This window comes from Camelus dromedarius, chromosome 6, assembly GCF_036321535.1.
Source record: "Camelus dromedarius isolate mCamDro1 chromosome 6, mCamDro1.pat, whole genome shotgun sequence".
Taxonomy (NCBI): Eukaryota; Metazoa; Chordata; class Mammalia; order Artiodactyla; family Camelidae; genus Camelus; species Camelus dromedarius.
The window spans coordinates 68,229,223-68,252,510 of NC_087441.1; the positions used below are offsets into that span (position 1 = coordinate 68,229,223).

Genomic DNA, 23,288 nt, shown 5'->3' on the forward strand with positions numbered 1-23,288 from the left:
AACTTTTTCATCTTCCCTAAATGAAAGTCGGAACCCATCAATTAATAATTCCCCATTCCTCCCTCCCCTGCAGCCCCTGGAAACCACTATCCTACTTTCTGTCTCTGAGTTTGACCACATAGAATCTCACAGTATTTGTCCTATTGTAACTGGCTTGTTTCACATAGCATAATGCCCTCAAGGTTCATCTATGTTATACCATGTGTTGCTTTCATTGTTTTGTTTTTTTTTAAATGTACTTTTATGGTACTCACTGCCAAGCTGTATATGGGCTTTGACTGAGGCATTCTGGGGCTTCAGCACTACTAGTTACAAAGAAAAGAGAACTAAGACCAGGACAGGTACAGCAAAACCAGTCCGGCATCACAGCTGATCCTCGAGGAAGGCAGCTACGTTATAACACATGGCAATAAAGTGGGTGAGGGCAATGTAGGTTATACCCATCAATTGCGGTTCACCCAGGACATTACAACTGCCACAGAGACAGGACAGAGGTACAATGGTGGATATATTTGACATTAAATTGGTAGTTGAATATTTCCAGGTCATAGAAAATAGATACATGGATAGCAACTTACAGTATGTGAAAAACCACGTTTCCTGGGGAAAGAGGTTTGCTAAAGATAGACGGGGTGTTAAGGTGTTTACCGAGACACGGTGGGAAATAGCAATGCTAGTCCGAGGAATGAAGGCAGAAGCTCCCACTCGGGAGGCTGGCACTTGTGTTTTGAGTACATTTGTATCCAGAGTCATCAGAAGTACACTGGATTCTGGATCTAAGCCTGTATCTGCCTACATCCAGCTTCCTTTACCCAAGAGGGTATCAACAGCTAAAAGGTCCTAAACTGTTAGAAATAGGAATCAGTAACTAGCTGTGAATACATTGAAAGCATAGCCAGCCTAGTATAATAATTACCTTCTGTGCATAACATATTCCTGATAGCAGACAGGCAACATCTTAAGGGCATGGATAATGCCTAATTTATACTGACCCCCAGGAGAAATGTGTACTAATTGTACATTTGGAAGACAAAAGCACAGAGAATTGTAGAAGTTCCTCTATATTAATAGCCAGGGTTTCTTGGAGAATTTATATCTAGTTTTGTTCTTTAGATACATTTATTCTTGAATTATCATTGGTACATCACTGCCACCTGGCATTTCATGGCAAGGCAAAGTGAAAAATAGCAAATTGTGTCCACTGTAAATCACTAACATAGTTTCTGGGCTTAAATCCACTGCCCTGAAATAGAAAAGGCATAAAATATGTGCATTATAAACAACACCTATACAAATGCATCGTGCCAAAAAGAGGAATGGTTTTGAGGAATGATGAGTACTCCAGTTTGGCTGGTCGTTCAGTGATGTGTTTGTCAAATGCATTCAATACATTTATCCCCACATGATATTTTTTGTCATTGAAGCATAATCAGTTTACAATGTTGTGTTAATTTATGGTGTACAGCATAGTGATTCAATTGTATATATTCCTTTTCCTATTATTTTTCATGATTGGCCATTACAAGTTATTGAATATAGTTCCTTGGGCTGTACTGGAGGACCTTGCTGTTTATCTATTTTACATACAGTAGCTTGTATCTACAAATCATGAACTCCCAGTTTATCCCTCCACTCTCCCCTTTCCTGTCCCAGTAACCACAAGTTTTTCTATGTATGTGAGTCTGTTTCTGCTTTGTAAATAAGTTCATTTAATATAACCAAGACACCAAGATAGTAGCTCCATTTCCCCTTCTTGGTAAGTAAATTTAGGAAGTTTAAATCTTTTCTTGCAATATTTTTGTTGATTCACGAGAAAAAATGTGACAGCAAAATTATCAAATTTACTTTCTTCAGATCCATCTCTCAGGAACTCTTCACACACTTAAAGTGAATAGTAAAAGTTCCTGAAGAAAATCAGTTTCTTAATATGGTTTGGGCAACCAAAGAAGAGTTGTAATGAAAGTCATCTTTCAACCTTGCTCCCTCTTATTAACACCCACGGACACAATAATCAGTGACATAAGTTTACCCAGTCAGGTATAAATGTCTCCACTAGGCAGGCTAGATGAAACCATCCCTGTGACCTAAATACGATCTCACCTGCATTATACGTTCAAGGAACATGCTGATAACAGCAGCAACAAAACAGTTTTTCTTACACCTGGCAGATCAACACTGCCTAACTTGCTCCCAGGTATTCCCGCCGCCCCCAGAAACCAGATCATCTGTGTCTGAATCACAGAAACCCTAAATGTATAGCATTGGGAACTTCTGGACACCTTTGGGAGCTTTACGAAAATACTATCTCAAAAATATTTTCAATTAGTTCTTATATCGATGGTAAATTCAGCTGGGCTCACCTAACAGCAGGAAAGAAGGTAGAAAATTCTCAGGAACAGGATCCCCAGAGTACAACTTGATGAAAGGTTTTAGAGGATTTTTCACACACACAAAGTAAATAGATAAATAAATACATGAAAATATGATCCCCAAATAAATGAACAAACACTTTTTAAAGTTTGATAATAACTCTGGGTTCTGAAATTAAGCACAGCGGGAAATGAGAGTTATGGATTCCAAAGACATTGCCCATTCTTTTTTAAACTTCATTTGGCATATTTCCATGTCACCTCCAACACTTTGCAGAACTGAAAACACAGCGTGAAGGCTATCTGGAGACACTATGGAATGCCAGTAGGTACACTGAATTTTTTTTAAAAAAAATCTGTGTCCCTGGAGTTTCCTCTTGTTTCATTTCATTAAGAATTCTAACGTGAAAATCAGTGTAAGTTCTCTGAGTGCTAGAAACGCTAGTGTGAGTTTAGTAGATTTAGGGATAGTGCTATAAAATGATGCCATCCGTTAACAAAGATGTATTAATCACATTACAAGTGCCAGCCAATGTCCAAGGTGCTAAGAATATAGAATTAAATAAATAAATAAATAAATAAATAAATACAATGCATGGCCTTAAGGAGCTTACATTATAATTGAGAAAGACATAAAAAGGCTCCATGAGATATCTGTACATAAGATGATGGTAAATACTATGGGGAAAATAAAACATGGAAAGAGAGAAGGAGTGCTGAGGAGAAAAGGAAGATTGTAGTCTTTTTTTTCTTTTTAATTTTTTAAAAAATTTTTTATAATTTATTTTTCTGTGGGGGGAGGTAATTAGGTCTATTTATTTATTTATTTATTTATTTTTAGAGGAGGTGCTGGGGATTGAACCCAGGACCTCATGCATGCGAAGCATGTGCTCTACCAGTTGAGCTACACCTCTGCATGACTTAAATCTTAAATAAGGTTTCCACAGGCATGTTCACTGGAAAAGTGAGCTGAACAAGGGTTGAACTCATGTAGCTGTCTAGGAAAAAGTGTTTCAGGTACGTGCAAAACCTTGAGGTAGGACCCTGGCTAGCGCGTAAGCAGAAGTAGAAGAGAATCAGATATTGGTGAAGGAAAGTAACACCCTACTACAGTGTGACATGGTCACTGAGTATCATCAGAAATTCAAAGCAACAGGCATAATGGGTGTGTGTGAACATAATTTCTGTCTGGATGAAAAGATAGCTGTAGTGTAAGCCCTGACAATTTTTTTTTTTTGGCTTGTGGTTTGTGAGTTTTGTTTATTATAATGCATATATCTGACTTCAGCTTTGATTGCCAAAGCATCCATTTCAAAGAGGCATCCATTTCAGGACAAATATCTCAAATAAACACACTGCCAACCACACAGCTAGACAAGGAACCAGGCTGCCTCCCCGCACTGAGGCCCCTTTGTTTTAGAGATCTTAGATGATTTCAAGAAACAACCATTTGAGCTAATTGTTATTTTCTCTTCACATGCTCTAAATTTCTGCTCCTATGTTTTAAATTCATGAATAAAGAGTGAGTCTTTAAAATCCTAGACCTTCGCCCTTGGCTCAGATAAGAGCAGAACCCCAGGCCCATGTGGTCCCTCTCTCTCTCCTCACAACCTTGCTGTTTGGCCCCAGATATGTTGTGTAATTTCCAGATCTTATATAAGTAATAACTCTCTATTTTTTTAAAAAAGTTGCCTGATAGTTATTGCTGAAGGTCTAGTCTGATCACAATGTTGGTTACTGATAGGTTGAGATTGGTACAAAACAACAGTGAATACGAAACACAATAACAAGGCTACAAATGCCTGCTGGAAATCCTGCTGCAAAGATGCATATGGGCCTTTTGCAATTATTTATTCATTTATTTAGCATTCATTTAACAATTATTTTTGAGTGCCCACAGTGTGCCAGGTGCCAGGAATAAAGATATGTCTCCTTTAACAGATTCAATACATTCCTGAAAACTGTGCTGCTAAGTCAAAAGTAATTAAATAAAAAAACACATTTCTATTAACTTTAGTGGAAACAGTTCTGGTGTATTCTATCCCAACTCAAGATGCCCAAATAATTTTCACAAATAGAAAAATACAGCAACTGAACAATTAAAATAAGTTTAAATGGGTAATAACAACTTGAAAGTAAAAAAAAAAAATTACAGTTTGCACATAAATGAGCAAGGAGGTTCTTATTATGACTGTTGAACAAAAAGAAGAGATAGCTAGAAAGGGAGGCAGGAGCTCATATATAGTAGATATGTGGGATGATCATTTTATATTTCATTGAAACCTGGACAGTTTTGAGAATTAAAGTCAGTGTTATCCATAAATACACTGGGACAACAGGCATAAACCAGAACCATCCCAGGAAAACTGGGACTTACGATCACCCTACTCAAGTGCAACGTTGTTTATGAGCAGTCATGAGATGGACGTTAAAGCTGGTCCTTCAGATTGCACCCTACTGACACTCACGCATGTGTCACAATTTCAGTTTACATAGTTCAGCACACATTTACTCTAACAGGAGTAAGACAACACTGAGGGATGTTGCCTGAAATAAAACTGTGCAACATAAGAGCCGTGAGTTTCAGTTTCATTTAGGGACTTACTGAGAACTATAGCCCAAGAATCAGGCTCTCAGAAAGCTCTGAGGAACTGCTCTGAAGGTGTAATAGAAAAGGGGGCAGTATATTTGTAATTTTGGTGAAGAGGTGTGTGCAATCAAGGATACTTCTTGGTAGAAGGTTATTGTTAGTCAGTAGGAACAGAATCTAACTAAAACATGCTTTCCTAAATATAGGAAGATACAAGAATCCATGTGCATAAAAAGTTTCTCCTGAAATAGTTCTAATTACCTAAGGACCTGTTTTGCTGTTTCACCTATTTTCCCAAAGCACAGAGTGCCCTCTCTTGCTCCTTGAATTCCTTTTATAGTGTACTGTAGGTTAGCAACTGCAGTGGCTAATGAATCATTTCTTGTAGAACTGGGTGACAAGTGACATTCCTTAGTTAGCAGAGAATAGTCAGCAGCCAGCATTAGTTTGGCCAAACTCCCTTAAGTCTCCCTCTAGTCCTCAGAAACATAGTAGCCAGCAGACCCAAGGAGGTTACCTGAGGCAGATTTCATTGCCACTCAGTGACAGCAACCTCCTGCCCTAGCTCCTTATTTTCAGGCAGGCAGCCCTGAAAAAGAAGCCCACTTGATACTTATCTCAAACTAATCTACATAAATGAAGACATCTATGTGTGTAGACTTACCTCAACAAGTTAAATCTATAGACACAACTTGAATATAATTTATGTATACCCTCTAAAGATGACTGTAATGGAATTTGTATTATTTAATCTCACTGAAATCCTCCCCTCCACAGGGAGTGTCACTGAAGAGCTTGGTGCAAGCAGGTGAAATAATCCTTCCTGGGCTGTGTCTTATTTTGTCACTAACAACTTGCTTGACTATGAACAAATTATTTAATCTATCTGAGCCTTAGTTTCTTCATTTGCAAAATAAAAATGAAAGAATTAAATGAGTCAAGGTGTGTAAAGTTTCTGGCATATTAGTAAACATTTTCCTCCTTTTAAAAATAGAAAAACATCAACACAGGAACGAAAATGGTGACATAGGAGGCTTCTGAATGTCCTCCTCCCACAGACGCAACAAATGTACAGCAACACACAAACAATTCCTTCTGAGAGAAATCCAGAAACTAGCTGAGCAACTCCTACACATCATGCAATTAAGAAAATCAGTTAAACCTTTAGCTAGACTAAGTAAGAAAAAAAGAGAGAGGACCCAAATAAATAAAATCAGAAATGAGAAGAGGCATTACAACAGTTAACCAAGAAATACTAAGGATTATAAGAAACTACTGTGAATAATTACACACCAACAAATTAGATAACCCAGAAGTAGATAAGTTCCCAGAATCATACAACCTACCAAGACTAAATTATGAAGAAACAGAAAATCTGAACAACAATTAGTAAAGACTTCAAATCAGTAAACAAAAACCTCCCAACAAAGAAAAGTCCTGTACCAGATGGCTTTGCTGGCAAATTCTACCAAACATTTAGAGAAGAATTAATACAATTCCTTCTCAAAGTCTTCCAAAAAGTGAAAGAGAAGGGAACATTTATGAGGCCAGCATCACCCCAATACCAAAGTTAGACAAGAACACAACCAGGAAGAAAATTACAAGCAAACAACCCTAATAAGAAAAAAAAGTCCTCAACAAAATTTTAGTGAATTGAATTCAAAAGCATATTAAAAGCATTATACACCATGATCAAGTGGGATATATTCCTGAAATGCAAGGATGGTTCAATATATGCAAATCTATTAATGTGATATGCCATGTTAACAAATAAAGGATAAAAATCACATGATCATCTCAATTAATGCAGAAAAATTACTTGACAAAATTCACGATTCTTTTATAATGAAAACTTTCACATATTGCATACAGAAGGAATGTACCTCAACACAATAAAGGCCATATATGACAAACTCACAGCTAACATCATATTCAATAATAAAAAGCTGAAAGCTTTTCTAGAACAAGACAAGGTTGTCTACTTTGGTCACTTTTATTCAAAATAGTACTGGAAGTCCTACACAGAACAAATGGCGAGTTGGAAGGCAGAGGAATAAAGGAATCCAACAATGTTGGCAATGTCAACTGGTACAGCCACTGTGAAAAACAGTATGGAGATTCCTCAAGAAATTAAAAGTAGAATTACCATATGATCCAGCAATTCCACTTTGGGTATGTATCCAAAGGAAACCAAATCATTATTTTGAAGAGATACCTCTCATGTTCATTGCAACTTTATTCACAATAGCCAAAACATAGAAACAACCTCAGCGTTCATCAAAGAGATGACTGAGTAAAGAAAATGTGGTATCTATATGCGATGGAATGTTATTCAGCCTTAAAAAATAAGGAAATCCTGCAACTTGTGAAAACTTGTATGAATTGAAGGGCTAAGTGAAATAAGCCAGACAGAGAAAGACAAATACTGCATTCCATCACTTATATGTGGAATAAAAACCAAACAAACAAAAAAGTTGAACTCAGAGAATTAGAGAGTAGAAAAGTAGACTGGTGATTGCAAGATCCTGGGAGGTGGGGAAAAGAGGGGCAGGCTGATAAAAGGGCACAAGAGTCAGCTAAAAGATAAATAAGGTCTGGCGATCTTATATAAATATGGCAACTATAGTCTGTATAGTCTATATTGCTGTATTGAAATTTGCTAAGAGAGTAGAACTTAAGTGTTCTCACCAATAAAAAAATAAATAAAAGAAAAAAAAAAGAAAGCAATAGAGGAAGAAGGAAGGAAGGGAGGGAGGGAGGGAAGGAAGGAAGGTAAATATGAGAGGAGATGGATGTGTTAATGAACTCAATGGTAAGAATTGTTTGACAATGTCTACATGTAACAAATCATCACATTGTATACTAAATACACTGCTATTCTATTTGCAATTATATCTCAACAAACTAAAAAAATCCATACAACGTATATATACCAGGTGATTTCTCAGTACTTTATGCATATTAAGCTATTTAATAATCCTAATAACCCATGATGCAAATACCATCATTGTTTGTACATAAGGAAATTAAGACACGGTTGGGGAGAAGTTGCAATTACATCGCCAACATTACAATGTGGTGAAGCTGGAATTTGAGCCCAGGCAGCCTGACTCCAGGGTCTGTACTTTCAGTCATCACACTATATTGCCTTCTTTCTGGGTCCTTGACACTGAGTTGTGTTTTATTTTTCATTCCTAATTATACGCCAACGCCATTGCTTGCCCTACTGCTTCCTTTGTTCTCCCTGACATCAGAGAGCAGATTGTCCACAGGCTCTTATGGTCAAGCAGTCTTTTCTGAGAGTAATGATATTTAATCCATAAAACAATCTTTGGTCCAATTTTTGAGCCATCCCAGAAAGTCATCTACTACCCTATGTATATTTCAAAATCTTGATGATATTTTAATATGAAATTCATCATTTAAAAAGTAACCAATATTATCATATTCCTGTTGTGATTAGTATTAAAATAAACAGCAATTTGTCTCAATTCAAAATGATTAGATTTGTCTGTAGAAGATACTGAATAAAGGATTTAGCCTGAATGAAGACTGGCAGTTTATTATTATAAACATCCATGTCATGGTCCTTTCTCAAAACAAGATGTTTAACAATTGGCAAACAGAATTCAATAGAAATATGGATTTGTTCAAAATGTCCCTATTGGTAAATTCTCCACACATCAAGTTACAGAATATATATTTACTGCAAAGATATTTAGGAGACCTCGTTTTATCCTATTTGTTTTTCTCCTGATGACTATAGTTAATACCTTAACTCTACAGCACTTTTCAGAAAGATGCTCAGGGAAAAACAGAAGAAAAATCAAAAGTCAAACTCAGTTTAAAGCTGAGAGTCTTTGAAAAGTGTCCTAAGCTGATAAAGAAAGAAGAAGAAAAAATGGTTTTTGTTTGTTTGTTTGTTTGTTGTTTTTTTTGAGGTTTGGTGGTTTTTTGTTGTTTTTTTTTTTTTTTTTTTTTTGATGTACTCCTCCCATATTGAGCAATGTAAAATAATTCCCAGCAAGTTAGCTACCCAGAAAAAAAACCAAATGCCTGCTTCTTTCCTCCAGTGTCTGCTTTCTCACTGTGCTGACCTTAAGCCAATCAATGGACTGGCATGAGGCCACAGTCTCTAACAGAGACCTCAGGATACATGAAATTCCTTTTTGTTGTTGTTGCTGCTGTCATTGTTTATTTAAATTCTAAGTAAATCAAATAAATGTATAATAACTCAAAATATCAGATCTTGTATTTCAGAAAGCCAGGGAATGGAACACAATTCAATTTAAAGGAAAGAAATTGAAACTTTTCTAAGGAGTTTAATCTGTTTACTTTAAATTACTCAGTTTTTCATAAGACATGGTCCTCTTCATTTGTGTATTAGAAGTCATATGATACACCACCCAAATTCTCCTTTAGTAAAAACTTATGACCCCAGCTACTGAAAGCACGGCCGACAGAGAGCCCCGACCCAGGACCAGCTACATCCTTCGTGGGGCCCAGTGCAAAAAGAAAATGTGGGAACTCTTGCTCAAATGCTATCAAGAATTTCAAGGTGGTGGCAGTAGAAAGTTAAACCAAGCATTGGGCCCTGCTGGGCACGGGGCCCTCTGAGTCTGCAAACATTGCCTGCCCATGAAGCCAGCCTGCCCTGAGCTGCTAGTCAACTGTAATCACGGTCTCTGCAGGAGACCCCTGCCTCATCCAAAGCTGTGTCTCTTCCCAGGGCGGGCAAAATTCAGTTATCAGATTGGCACGGAGGTACAAAGTCCTGGCCAGCTTTTCCCCAACTTGGGACAAATCTGTAAGGTTATCTCAGCTCAAAGCTGCCAGTAGTGTCAGCTGAGCATTTCCTTGAGACTGACTTACACCTGAACTTCTCCCTGTACCTACTGGCTTTCTCCAATCCCCTCCCTCTCCCCTCCCCTCCCCTTCCTTTCCTTTCCCTTCTTTTCCTACCCTTTGCTTCCATAGGTGCTGCTCAGAACAGTCTCTCATAAACCACCCCCCCCTTGGTGATGTCCCCTTAAGTCTGCTTCCCAGGGAACCCAACCTGTGAAACTGGAGTTTGAAAAACTCCTGTGCTTACAAACACAACAACCGTTAGCACAGCAGGCTTTTCTATGCCTATTAGTTTGTCCTACTCAGTCTCCAGACGGCATTGAGCTGTTGCTCGGTTGTCCCTGTTGCGGAAGGGCAGAGCCTTTGGGAGGGTAAGGAGCTGCGCTGTTGGTAGTTGGTGTCCATGTCTGTTTTGGCACTTGCGAAGATTTATTGAGCACTTATTGCGGTGAATATTTTATGTAAATTAGGTCATTTAATCCTCACAATAAATCTTTGCAGTAGATATTCCAATTAGCTCCATTAAAGTAACAATAGAGAAGTAACATCTCCACAATCAAAGATAAAAAAGGGGCACAGCCCAGCTGTCACATCAAAGCTAGAGCTCTTGATTCCCACCCTGTAACGCCTGCCGAATGCTGTTCCTCCCCTCTTGGCCTTTCTTGATGAAAGGAACACCTTCAAGTTGGCAGCCCCAGTCTGTACACCCATAGTGGGCAGGAAAGTGCTCACTCAGCAGGCTTGAGTTTCTAGAATCCCAATATTTCCAAGAAAGACCTGTTTTCAAGACTAGCCCTTGGCCAACTCCTGAGAACTGAGCTCTGAGCTCTTAGACTATTCTGCCTAATAAATATGTTTGTATGCCTGCAGCCTGGGGCCACACTGTACAGATCTGACCGGTTAGTGTATGTTAACTCTCTGTTAGTTTATGGTCTGGTGAGCACCTGTTTTTTCACTGGGGACCGGAGCTTAAGTAGCTGAGGTCAATCACATAGGTGCTGCGTGAGCTCCAATAAAAACCCTGGACCCAAGGCTCAGGCAAGCCTCCCTGGTTGGCACCATTTTGCACTCGTTGTCACAGGTGACTGCTGGGAGAACCAAGTGCATCCTGCACAAATCCACTGAGACAGGATACCTGAAAGCTGTGCCTTGTTTCTTCTGGACTTCTCCCCATGAGCCTTGTCTCTTTGTTGCTTCTAATCTGTATCCTTTCACTAGAACAAGGTTTAACCCTGAGTAGAACAGCTTCCAATTCCTGTTAAGCCCTTTTAGTGAATCATCGCATCTGAGAGTGGTCTTGGAGACCTCAACACACAGACACTGGAGAAAAAACTTCATCTTAAACAGAGCAAGATGGACAAACAAACCTGCCATTTGTTGTCATTGTCTAGCTCAGAGCCTACAAGGTCACACTGCGGCTGAATGCTTCCACCTTCCAGAAAAGGAGGTGTGGGTAGGACATTAAAACTACTGCTCCCTTGTCGTTTGCATATGCATCTAAAGTGGAGAAATGAGTATTTCTTAGTTAGCAGATATTATTGCCATGTACAGAGATAGATATGCAATGTTTGAGAGGGTATTTTGACAATGGTAGAGGCAAGACTCTAGAGCCTGAGGTTTTACCAAAAGGAAAGGAGTTAGGGTAGAGGGAGCAAAGAGAAGTGGGTGGGGGTAAGGAGAAGCTGAGAGGAATAGGATGGAAGAAAGCTAGCAGGGAAGAGAGGGCAGGTGGCCAGGGACCACACCATTAACCACTGATCATAAATTATTGTATGTTTATAACTCTGGCTATCTTTCCTTCAGGGCAAAGTGAAGACCCAGAGGCACTGCTCAGATTTCTGCCCACGAATCTGATCACTCTGATTACGCTTTAGATCCTTTCTGCATTACAGTTACCACATCCACACTGTGTTTCACAATTTGATGAGGGGACTTGGCTCTTGCGACCCGGGAATGCCACCATCTCCACTGAATTCAGGGAGTCCACCCTCAGTCCTTCTAGCCTACACAGAATATCTACCATGGAGCTCTTCTTCAGGACGCTAGGGCGCCCCTCATGCCTGCGTTTCTCAGAGATTCTCGGGAAGAGAACGTACTCTTCCTGGAGGATCTATTTAGGGGAGGACAAGCAGATCTTGCATAATAAATTAACTCTCGCATCCCAAAGACTCTGTCTTTAGATGTTTTCCTATTCAGTATGGCAAGGGAGTCTGACCTTTTGACTTTTTTCAGTGTAGACCATCAACAAGTCCAGGTTTCAAACAAGCAAACGTGTCAGCTGTTACAGCCATTCCTCATTCCTTAAGCTAATATGTGGAATCTAAAAATTCTGCTTAGTGAACAAATTTCAATAAATATGGCTGGATTCAACTGTGTATTCCTCCATCCCTGATCTCACACCCCTAGGACATAAGGGGTCCCTGGGCTCCTAGGAGCTATTCCCAAATTTGTTCCTCAGACTTCTGTGGTCATAAATTGGCAAATAATGTGGATTTTTTTTTTTTTGTCGTGTATATTGTACCTCCTCATTAGCCACACATATAGATGAAAAAACAGATAACTGAAACAATATATTTAGCATACTTGAATATCTTGTGAAAGAGAGTCAAGGACTACATTTCACATTAAACTTGGTGTGGAGAGAAATTAGTGAGTCCGTGGTGGATAGAGTGGATGGGGGAATGCAATGCAGGTGCATCTGGATTAGAGAATCCCCCTGTCTGTCTGTGGCACCACACGCCAGCAGCCACCACAGTGGCCAGGTAAGCACCATCGGCAGAAGAAGTCCCGAGGCATGCGCAGGCTGCACCAAGCTCCTGGCAGCCCGAGAGACCCCAGGTAACCACGTTTACCAGATTCAGCAGGGCAGCTCCCGCAGCCCAAGGTGAACTTTCTGAGGCCAGAGCAGAGCACAAAAGAAAGTGAGAATGTTTGCCCACATTAAGATGTATAAGATAATCATAAATCCAGGACCTAATCGGTCATTTGGGGAAACAGGGAGCTGAGAGACGGGTCTCTGACATAGGCGGAGCATTTGCCTCTGATGGAAGAAGAAACGAGTTTTGATTTAATTGCAACTTTGGTGATTATTATTTGAGAGAAATTCCAATGAGCATTCAGGAATACTAGATTTCCCAAATTTAGATCACATGTGATTCTTAATAATATCAATGTGCTCTGATTTTTTTCCCTTCAATTTATGTAACATAAACTTTAGGATAAATTCTATAGCTGATTTATATCTCAGAGTTTTAGCTTTTTGATTTTATAATTCTCAGGGACCGTTCACATTTTCAAAAGACTCTCTGTTGTCCTTGTTAAGAGAACATAATACTGTTTGGTTATTTTTTTGCTCCTTGGGCTCAGCTAGAATACAGTTATAAATACTTTGAAAGGATAAATATTTTGCTACTTTATTCTATGAAATATAATTTATATTCAGTAATAAATATTATGTCTATACTATGAAATCACTATTCCAATACAGTTTAAGTACTAATTGAATGTGTTGCTGAATATATTATAAAGTTAGTATATTTGGAAACAGCAAAGAAGCGCTAAGCTGTTGAACTACCGCTGGTTAAACATAGATATGGGAAGTCCAGGGAATTTGAATTTTTGAGTTTAGGTCTTCAGCAACTTCATGAACATATGCTTATACATTTTCTATATATCTGTTGTATTGAGATATTCTAAGTTTTGCACTCTTGAAAAGTTACCAAAATTTAAAAGATTTTTTCTCTTTTTTTAGATACAAACAAACAAAAGATGCTGTGTCTCTTGTTCTATCAAGGTGAGAACATACATGTGAAACTGAAAGAGGAAAAAAACAATACCTACTTGGTGATAGTTTTCTAAACATAGTGAGTTTGGTTTTTTTTGTCAGGAAATGGAGAAATTTCTCTACTACTGCCCCCTCGTGGTTTAATATGTACGAACAGACTGAAAAAGCTGAAATATTTTGAATATTCCCTTCTAGAATTTTTTATTTTTCAAAGAGTTGTCTAGGAACTGCATGATTGATTATTTAGAAATAAATAGTTCACCACAATGTTGATAATTGAAACTTACATTGACATACCTCATTTCTTATCTACTTATGATATGTAGAGCACGTGTGTTTCATAGCACAGATTTAGAGAAATTTTAACTGAAGGACTCTTAGGGATAATCTAATCAAATATAATTGTACAAATGAGAAAATCAGGAAATAATGACAAAACCTCACTTTGCTTTCTACTATGTCATGACTGGGTAGATAGAGAAGAACAACTATAGAAGATGGTTCTTTAAACCGTAATATAGAACAAATGATTCCAGGAAATAAACTTCTTTAGTTTTACAATACTATGATAGAATTAACATGACTAAATTCACATTTTAGTGTATAAAGCTATTTTTGGAAAAAGAATACCTTCTCATCTCTATTTTTTTTTTAATGGAGGTACTGGGGATTGAACCCAGGACCTCAAGCATGCTAAGCACGTGCTCTACCACTGAGCTATACCCTCCCCCTACCCAGCTTGTTTGGGTTGGAACCAGCACCCAGAGTTATGCTTCTTGGTTAAAAGTCAACTATGGGCCAGTGACTGCTGATCATTCTACATTATAAAGAGGCAAAGGGATTGAACCTCTCTCTGAAGTGCTAATGATAAAAACAGATAAACCCAGATCTCCATCTTACAAAATATAGATGTATGAATAGACATATGTGTAAAAATACATGTTTGTTTAAATATAGCATAGTGTTAAACATTGCTTAAACTATGCTCTGTTTTGGATAGGATTCAAAAGTAGTGGAAAAAGTAGACAATTTCAGAGTTTTTATTTGGTGAGAGATTATACCAAAATAATAGTGGATAAAGGACTAGGAGATTTTTCAGGTTGGTAGAAATGATAAGCAAATGTGCTTTGAGTATGCGTGGTTGTGGTTACAGAGCATGGATTAGCTACGGAAAAAAGTGCGGCATGCCTACCCTCTAGCTAAATTTACACCTGAACTAATAAAATGTGACAAGCTTTTAAATAGGCAGTTGACAATTTCAGATGCTGTACAAAAAAAAAAAAAAAAAAAAAAAAGTAAGACAAGGGCAAAATATCGTGGTCTGAATGGCTTAAACAGTACAACAAGCATCACAAAAGTACACGTGTCTGGCAGATCACTTTGTTTGCCTAGACAACAGGGACCTTCCGCAATGATTTTTTCAGTTTTGTCCAGAAATCTAGAGCCTTGTGCTCAGGGAAGGTGGGGCTAACTCTAGTCCTGGGAAAATGGTGATTCATCTTAGCCAGTCATGAAGACCCAAACGCCTTTGCGATGATTAAATTAAGAGTGGTCATATGATCCGGTTTTAGCCAATGGGATGTAAGGAAAAATCTACTGGAAGCTTATAGAATAAGGTTTTCTCCCTGATAAATAGAGAAATAAAGGAATTTTTCTTTCCTTGTCTCAGAGCTGCTGTTTCCATCTGTGAGAAAGAGGAAAGCTATCACCCACACAGATAGCAGAGTGGAAAAATGGAAAACACATGGGTCCCTGATGACTTCCCTGAGTTACTGAACCAGCCCTGGAACCACCTTCTCCCTGGACTGCTTATTATTTGAGATACTAATTGCTTAAGCCACTATTAATTTCAGAGCTTGTACTTGCAGCCTCAAGCATAGTAAGTGTCACAATATGAATGCTGCATCCAAATCGAGATTCTAGGAATCTGGAGGGGAAACGAGGGAGCCCATTTAGGTCACAGATCATGGCCCAGGACTTAAGATCATGGATGCAGCTGTGGAGAAGAGAAGAAGTTGAAAAATGGAAATGGAAAAGATTCACTCTAAAGTAATTTTATCTTTTGCATCCAATTTGGTCATACAAAATCAAACTTGGAAATTTAAATTAAAACTTAGCTGTCATTATTTGCCAACATAGAATATAATAGTGTTATTGACTTATTATCCGTACAAAAATCAATGTGTTATTATGCACTGGTTCTCAAAGGTGCTCATGAGACAGCCCTGGAAATGGCTGTGATGGTAACTGGAAGCTAATTAGGGCCCAGGCAATGTCCAGCAGGTTTGTCATGACATATCTGACAAAAAAACAATGAATGTGAAAGGACTCAGCATGAGAAAATTCTGACATTAAAAGCTTTTCTGTAGCAGTAATTTTTTCCTCCCATGCCATCACTCCACTTGCTTTTATAAAACAAACCTTTATTTATAAGCTGAGTAAGACTCACAGCAGATCTAAAATGATAATAAATAACATATCATGGGGTTATTTCATTGTGAACGTATTTTCCGAAGCATCAGAGGATGAAAATACTATATAGCTGATGATAGATAGTTTGTGGTTAGATCTATTAGGGTCATTCCTAGGCAGTGATAGGGATGTGATTGCCAGGACAAATCATAGTGTAAGCTGTTCCCTTCCCACGCTCAATATTTTTATCCTGTTAAAATGTGTTCAGTATAAATCTCAAGAGCCTCCTTGAAGAAGAAAGGAAGTGGGAAAGTGTGTGATGCTTAGTGTTTTGGAGAACTAAAGGGACAGTCCATCCAGCTGGTCTTTGATGATTGTGGAGGGGTTTATAGGCTGGTAAAATGTATTAGAATCACATGTGACTTTGCTAGAGGTATTATGGTTTACAGAGAACTTCAGCGTAGACACTCTCACTTGGAACTTGAACCAGTCATGAGTAATAGGTGCCAGTAGTCCTTCTGGTGTTCGGTATGAACCTCTCCTGCAACATTTATTCTCCACATCTCTCTTTAGTTCTCTGTGACCCAAGAGGATGAACTCAACAGACTGTACCACCTGAGCACCTTTTCCTCTCTGGCTTCTAGTAAGGTTCAGACAATGGGAGGCATGGCCAGGAAAGCAGAGGCTGGAGAAGGAGCACTTTTCCCTCAGCAACTCACTGCTTCAGTACTGTGGTTTCCCAGCAGCTATAGCCTTCTGTGGCCTCAGCTTCTGATGGAGTCCATCATACTCCATGGCTCTCATCCTAACAAAGTTCCAGTAACACTTTTTGCCTCTTCAAGCCTAGTATGATAATGGTTTCTCACAGTATTGCTGTATCAACATTTGTATCGATTCCTTTAGCCCTGTCCACATCTCTACATAATCCATCTGACTGGGACTTTTGTCCCTCAGAGTCTCTTACTTAGTTTCTGTTCTTAGTCCACAGCAATTTTCCTAACACCATATTATCTTTTTGTGTGTGTGTACAACCCAGATAACTGTTTTCCTCTCTCTACACCTACAAAGCACCAGAAAAACTCAATATTCAAGACCTAGAAGACTACCCAATTTGGTATAATTTAACAAAAGCTTTGACCAGTGTTTATTTTAGAAAATTATTTGAAATGTAAGTTCATTGGAACATATTTTTCCATCACTTTCATAAAAATTCTTCCTCAGAGTAAGACTGAAAAGCTTTGGGAAGGAATGACTTACTAGGAAATAAACAGATCAACACAGTATGACTATTTCTCCTAAATTAAAAATATGGTTTAAAAAAATATGAAAAACTGTCGTAAAGTAACCATTCAATTCTTCACCCTGGTCAGTACAATCCTGGAGGTGCACAACACTTAGGGGGAGCATTTAATTTACTTGGGCTATGAAAATAGTTAAAAAGCAGTCATATCAAAAAGGAGCGATACATTTTTGTTCTTTGTTGTTTTCTGTGGTCAGTTTAAAGTGCATAAATTCATTCATGGAAATAATTATTTTAAAAATTACAACAACCTTCCCATTCTATTTTGCTCTTTCTGAAAGCATGATGATCTCTGCTATATGTAGATATTGAAAAGTGTTGCAATGACATAGACTGAAATTTAAATCTTGTGCCTTAACTATATGACAGGTTTTCCTTAGATGACCTTTATATTTTCATTTTGAGAACCAGCTAACTTTTTTAAGTTGAGCATAAACCGAATTATTGTAATTTCAGTGATTTGACTATGTGAGTGTTTTTTATTCTTAGACTATAAGTTCCTTAAGAGCAGGTACCAGATACTAATAATTTCTATACTCTCAGAATGATTCTGACATATAGTGGGTACTCACTAAACATTTATTGAATTAATTACAATAGTTTGGCAAAAAGCTACTACACTGATGATCTTTTGCCGTATTTGTACTAAATTCAAAATGTTTTCCAATGGTTATTTGAAGGCTTTTTTGTGTGGAATAGGGTATGCATTTTTTATTTCAATATTTCTCAAAGACAGCATGTCAGTCAACTCTCCCTAAATAATCACATTTCTATCTTGGACACTCTCAGCCTCCCTTTCTCAAAATTTACAGAAGCAACACAAATGGTGGCATCAATTCCTGTTTAGAGTGTATGTCTTGACAAACTCATGGGACATGAAATGTTTTTGTACGTATACAGTTGATGTCACATACAGACACACAAAAAAGGTTTTCTTTGGGCTTCTAAAGTAGATATCATCCATTCTGGAAACCTGAATCTCAGCTTCAATGGCTCAATTATTGATTGTGTCTCAAGTCTGAATCCCTCTTTTGGAAGATCTCTCTCTCTCATTCATTAATTTCAAGGATTATTTCTTTTCACCATGGCTCACTTTACTCCATTTTATTATAGAAATTTTACATGAACCTGTAAAAATCAATTATAAAAAGTTTACATAATTGGTGTATAGAGTAAAAATTGAATCCTCGTTACCTTCCTCCCCACCTAATGTATCCTTCTGAATTTTTTCCTTTGCATTTATAAACTGATATGTACAGCTGTACATATGTACATATGTAAATGGTTATTACTTTGAGGGTTTTACTAACACAAATGGTACTATGTTGTCTGATTCTCCTTTTCCCCTTAAATTTCCAAGAGATTTTCCTGTCTATATAACATTTTATTTTACAGAAAAAGAAATTAAGGCCCCGAAAGATGAAGTAACTTGCCCAAGGTCACACAGCTAATAGCCCCAAACTTCAAGACAGATCATTTCCCCACTTCAATAAGGGTAGGTAGGTTATACTTCTAGTAACAGTTAACCTAAAAAATATCAGGGGCTCACCACAACAAAAATTTGCTTCTCATTCCCTTGACAGAGCAACTGCAGTTGGCACTGACTCCCCATGTTCCCTTCCCTCCAGGACTCAGGAAGCAGCCTCTGCCAGTCTCACGGCAAAAGAAAAGGAGTGATGCCAGACTATAACCCAGCCCACAAGTTTCTACACTGATATCCTGTTGGCTAAGGCAAGTTACATGATGAAACCTGACATCAAGGCGGTGGGTAATATAATCCTCAGCAAGAAAAGGAGTCGTCACATTTGACTATACGTGATGCAACATGCATACACCCTTCTTCCTTGTTTCTCTCCTTTCCACTTGACTGAGATTTTTTATTTATTTCATTTTTTCTCTCTACTAATTTGCAGGTTATTTTTTAATGTTTGTTATAAAATGTTAAATGCATATGTAACTCTTTAAAAAAATTAAGGTATTATTTTTTATCTTCCCAAACAATACAATTGAACTCTGATATCTCAGGATTGACTTACAGGCTATTGTTTTCCAGTATTTTAGCCCTTTTTCCTTACTCTAAAAATCATACTTTATTGCTTTTTAGTTTTACAGATAGTGTTTGTTGAGATTCATACATTTTTACCAAATATTCTGCTAATATTTCCTGCTTTAATCACACATCATTCTTCAGTATCATTTTCTAGCCTTCTGGAGTAAATACTTTAGTGCTTTTAGTAAGAGTGATTTCCATAAGAAATTGTTAGTGCTAAAAGCAGTCAGTTTGGATTTCTCTGAAAATGTCTTTTTGTCTCCTTCTTTCTTATTTATAGAAGAAATTATTTATATTATTCTAGATCAATATTTATTTTTGCGCCACACTTTGAAAATGTTATTCCACTGTCTTCTGACTACCACTATTGAGATAAAAAATATTCTGCGTATCTAAATGTTGTTTCCTGTATTTAAGATGCCTTTTCTCTCTGGCTACTTCTGAGATTTTTGTCTTTTGGTGATTTTCAGTTTCAATACAATTGGACTTGGGTTTGACCACAAATTCTCTCAAGGGTCAATATCTACTTAGTTTATCTCAGGGAGATTTTATTTTTCTCCTTCCATCCAGAACCTTTGCAGAGAATACTTACTTCGTATCCATTCTTTCACAGAAGATGCAACTTTCCTGGTCTGGCCTCATCTGAAGGATCTCCTATTAGACTTTAAGCATGGAAAAGGATCTAGGCTTTGCTTTTGATTCCCCTTTTGATTGCCTAAGCTATTAAAATAAAGGCCATGGAACCAGTCCGGGATAAACAGACTTCTCTAAGTCAGCCAGGAACTTGAGACTTGCTCACTGACTTCTCTGGATTCATGCTCTGAATTGTAGTTTTGCTGTCTGAGAATTCCTCTTAACTTATTTTTTCTGGCTCAGCAATGTATCTATAGGTGTATTTGTAGATGATTTTCAGGGAAGGTGGGTAGGGAAGCTAGTGTGTCAAAGCATTGGAAATAAAAGTTCCTGATACACTTAATTTAAAAATTCATAAGCATGACAAAAAATTTAAGGGAGTGGAATAAATTAAATACTATTTATTTTATACACATATAAAATAAGAAACACTGTATGGCATTTTTCTGCTATCAAATATCAGTCATTTCTCAGAAAAGATATGTGTTATCTCTAAGCCCACTATTTTGAAATAATCAATACTATGACAAACACGCTAGGAGCATTGAGAAACTGCTGACACAGAGACTAAGAATTCCCCATAATTGTCTATCTGTTTGTGGTACATGAGCCACAGCTTGTTCTAACAGATCATTTATTGGCTTTCCTTTCCATCACTTACTGCTTTCTGTTTTATAGGATATTTCCACCATAGGGTTGTTAACCAAAATTTTAGAAATGAAGAAGCTATTAAAAGAAAAATGGGTTTATTTGGGGTTTGTTAGGACTGCAGCCCAGGAGATACAGATTCAAGAAGAACTTGAATTGTATTCTGTTTGAAGTACTAAATGGGGGAGACTTGCAAAAGCAAAAACCACGAGATTACAGTTAGTCACACAAGTTGTTTATCAAGAATTATAATCAGAACTGGCAAGAAGTAAGGGTGCTTGTTAAGTTAGGATTGGTTGAGGTCCAAAATGGTTGCATGGTTACAAAGGGGGACCTTGAGACTATAAGGTTGCAGCTGGCGGGTGTTGTTCTGAATATGACAGGTAGTGTCCTTGGGTCTGGTACAGTTCAAAGGAAATTCAAGTTCTCAATGGCACAGAGATGTATCTGAGAACAGGTCCTCAGTGACCGCCTGTCTCCATTTCTGTTTGCCTGAACCTATTACTCCATTATAATGTCAATTTGTCATCAGTGCCTAGCTCTGGTCCTGTGTATCACCAAGTGTCTCACTGCCCTACCTAACCTAATTCAGGTATTCAACTGAAATCATTCATCTTTACCCCCACTGCAAATCCCACTCCTTGGCTCTAAAAGGATCCCAATCTGACCCCATTCTCAGGTGGCCCTAGCTCTACGTTCCACTTCAACACTGAATCATGATGATTTTCCACTATACTCTGACTTGTGTCCACAATCTAGAGACTGATAAGATGCTTCTTCCTCAAGTCCTCCATGGTATTAATAAGGGAGAAATTAAAAGATGAGCTACTTCTAAAAATTAAATATTTAGATGTTGCAGAATTTTATTAAAAAAGGATTAGTCACAGTCAAGTACAAAATGCCTTTTTTTTTTTTTTCAGTTCTAAGAGTCAATTATGTAACCCATGACAGGAATAATACTCCTTTAACGGTAGATATTGTCTTCAAAAGATGCCTTTAAAACATAATGTAACAAAAATAAGCAGTTGGAAAACCTGAACATTCATTTAAATGAGTTTGGTTTTCCCAAGATTGATCAGTTTCAAAAATAGGTAGTGCATATTGATGCTGAAATCACATGACCTGAAATGCGCCAGCTGGAAAGACCCTCCCCTAGTAGTTACTGTCCTAAATTCTAAAAGTGGAGTTCCATTTTGGAAAAATATACAGACATTTGATCCCTTATTAAAATAAAATATTCACTACTTCCACCTCTGTCCCATGGGTACCACCCTCATTTATTCTAGTAATAACCTCTGGATGATTAGTTTTAATTTTATTTTAAATTATATCTTAAGTAGAAGAACATTTTAAATGAACATCATCACATTGCATAGACTGAACCTGTAATGTGGCTACTTTTTAATATTGAAAACACTAATATTTCTATTTTGCTATCATGAGAGGAAAAAGCTCTTATTTGAACCACCAAAATACATTTAAAAATATTTTAATAGACCTATCTAATTAGTCTAACTGTTAGAACCATTTTCCTGTAAAAAAAAAAAAATCCATAAACCCATTTCTTCAGTATACTTTGGAAAGTAATGTTAAATAAAAATCATAAAACAATAGAATTATTCATTTGGTGTTTATATTACTGTTTCCCTTCCATAGTCACAGAACCCCTATAAAGGCTGATTTGCAGGCTATGGAGAAAGAGTGAAGCAAAATGAACTCATACTAATGAAAACTCTGTTCCAGACTAAATGTTTAATTACCAGAAAGTCAAAATTGGGTTAGGTTATGTCAAATCAGTCATCCTCTATTGTGAACAGAAGTATAGGTTGTGGAAGACAAGACAGTACTAAACACATTTTTGATTTTGTGTTCTTCCTCAGGAAGCAAAACAGAATGCCCAATTGTGAAGCAGTGAGACAGATTGCTAAGTTTATAATGATAGTCCCTAAAATTAAGCAGCAATCAATCTCTTGGTTATCTAACTGCTAATTCAAAACCACCTTAAAAAGGAAAATCACTTAACAGAAAGATAATATGGACCTGGGATGGCTGAATGGAACACCTTGTCTAGGTTTCTGATTTCCAGTATATGCCGCATGGCAAAATGAAGCTCTGGCTTAATAATTAATTGTAGGAATAAATTTAGTTCAAGTTCACAGGAATATTCTTGTGGTCTCATCATAATATACATGCTTTCAGATATAGCACATTCTGTCCAACATTTAGATTGCAATATTCTGGTTGTATCCATGAATGGCTCCTTGAAAATTCCCTAATAAAGATCAAGCCAGGCGCTCCTAGCCCCTTGCCGTGAGCGGAGGGTTTAGACCTCACTCTTAGTACTTTGCTACATGTAAAATTACTTATTCTCTTTACAGGTTTTACAGTGAAAACATAAAACCTACCTAGCTAATACTTAAACAAAAGAATATGGAGTGGTTTTTAACATAAAGGGTATTTAATAAAATAGAAATTTCACACACATTAAGCAAAGATAACATTGTAGTTATTAACTACATGGGTCTTAAGAGCTCACATGACACTGCCTTATTCCCAGCTGCCCAAAGTCACTGTGGCTTCTGGAATTATGACCAAGGATGGTAACAAGGTTTAATGCTCTACCAGAGAGGCATCAAAGACCTGGGGTCCTTGATTCC

At 37.5% G+C, this 23,288-nt stretch overlaps 1 non-coding gene across 1 annotated transcript; it reads right to left on the reverse strand.

Moving 5' to 3' along the window:
- Positions 1-3,210: 3,210 nt before the first annotated feature.
- On the reverse strand, positions 3,211-3,283 carry TRNAA-CGC (transfer RNA alanine (anticodon CGC)). The gene has a single exon. It is a non-coding gene; the product is annotated as a tRNA-Ala (tRNA).
- Positions 3,284-23,288: the final 20,005 nt, after the last annotated feature.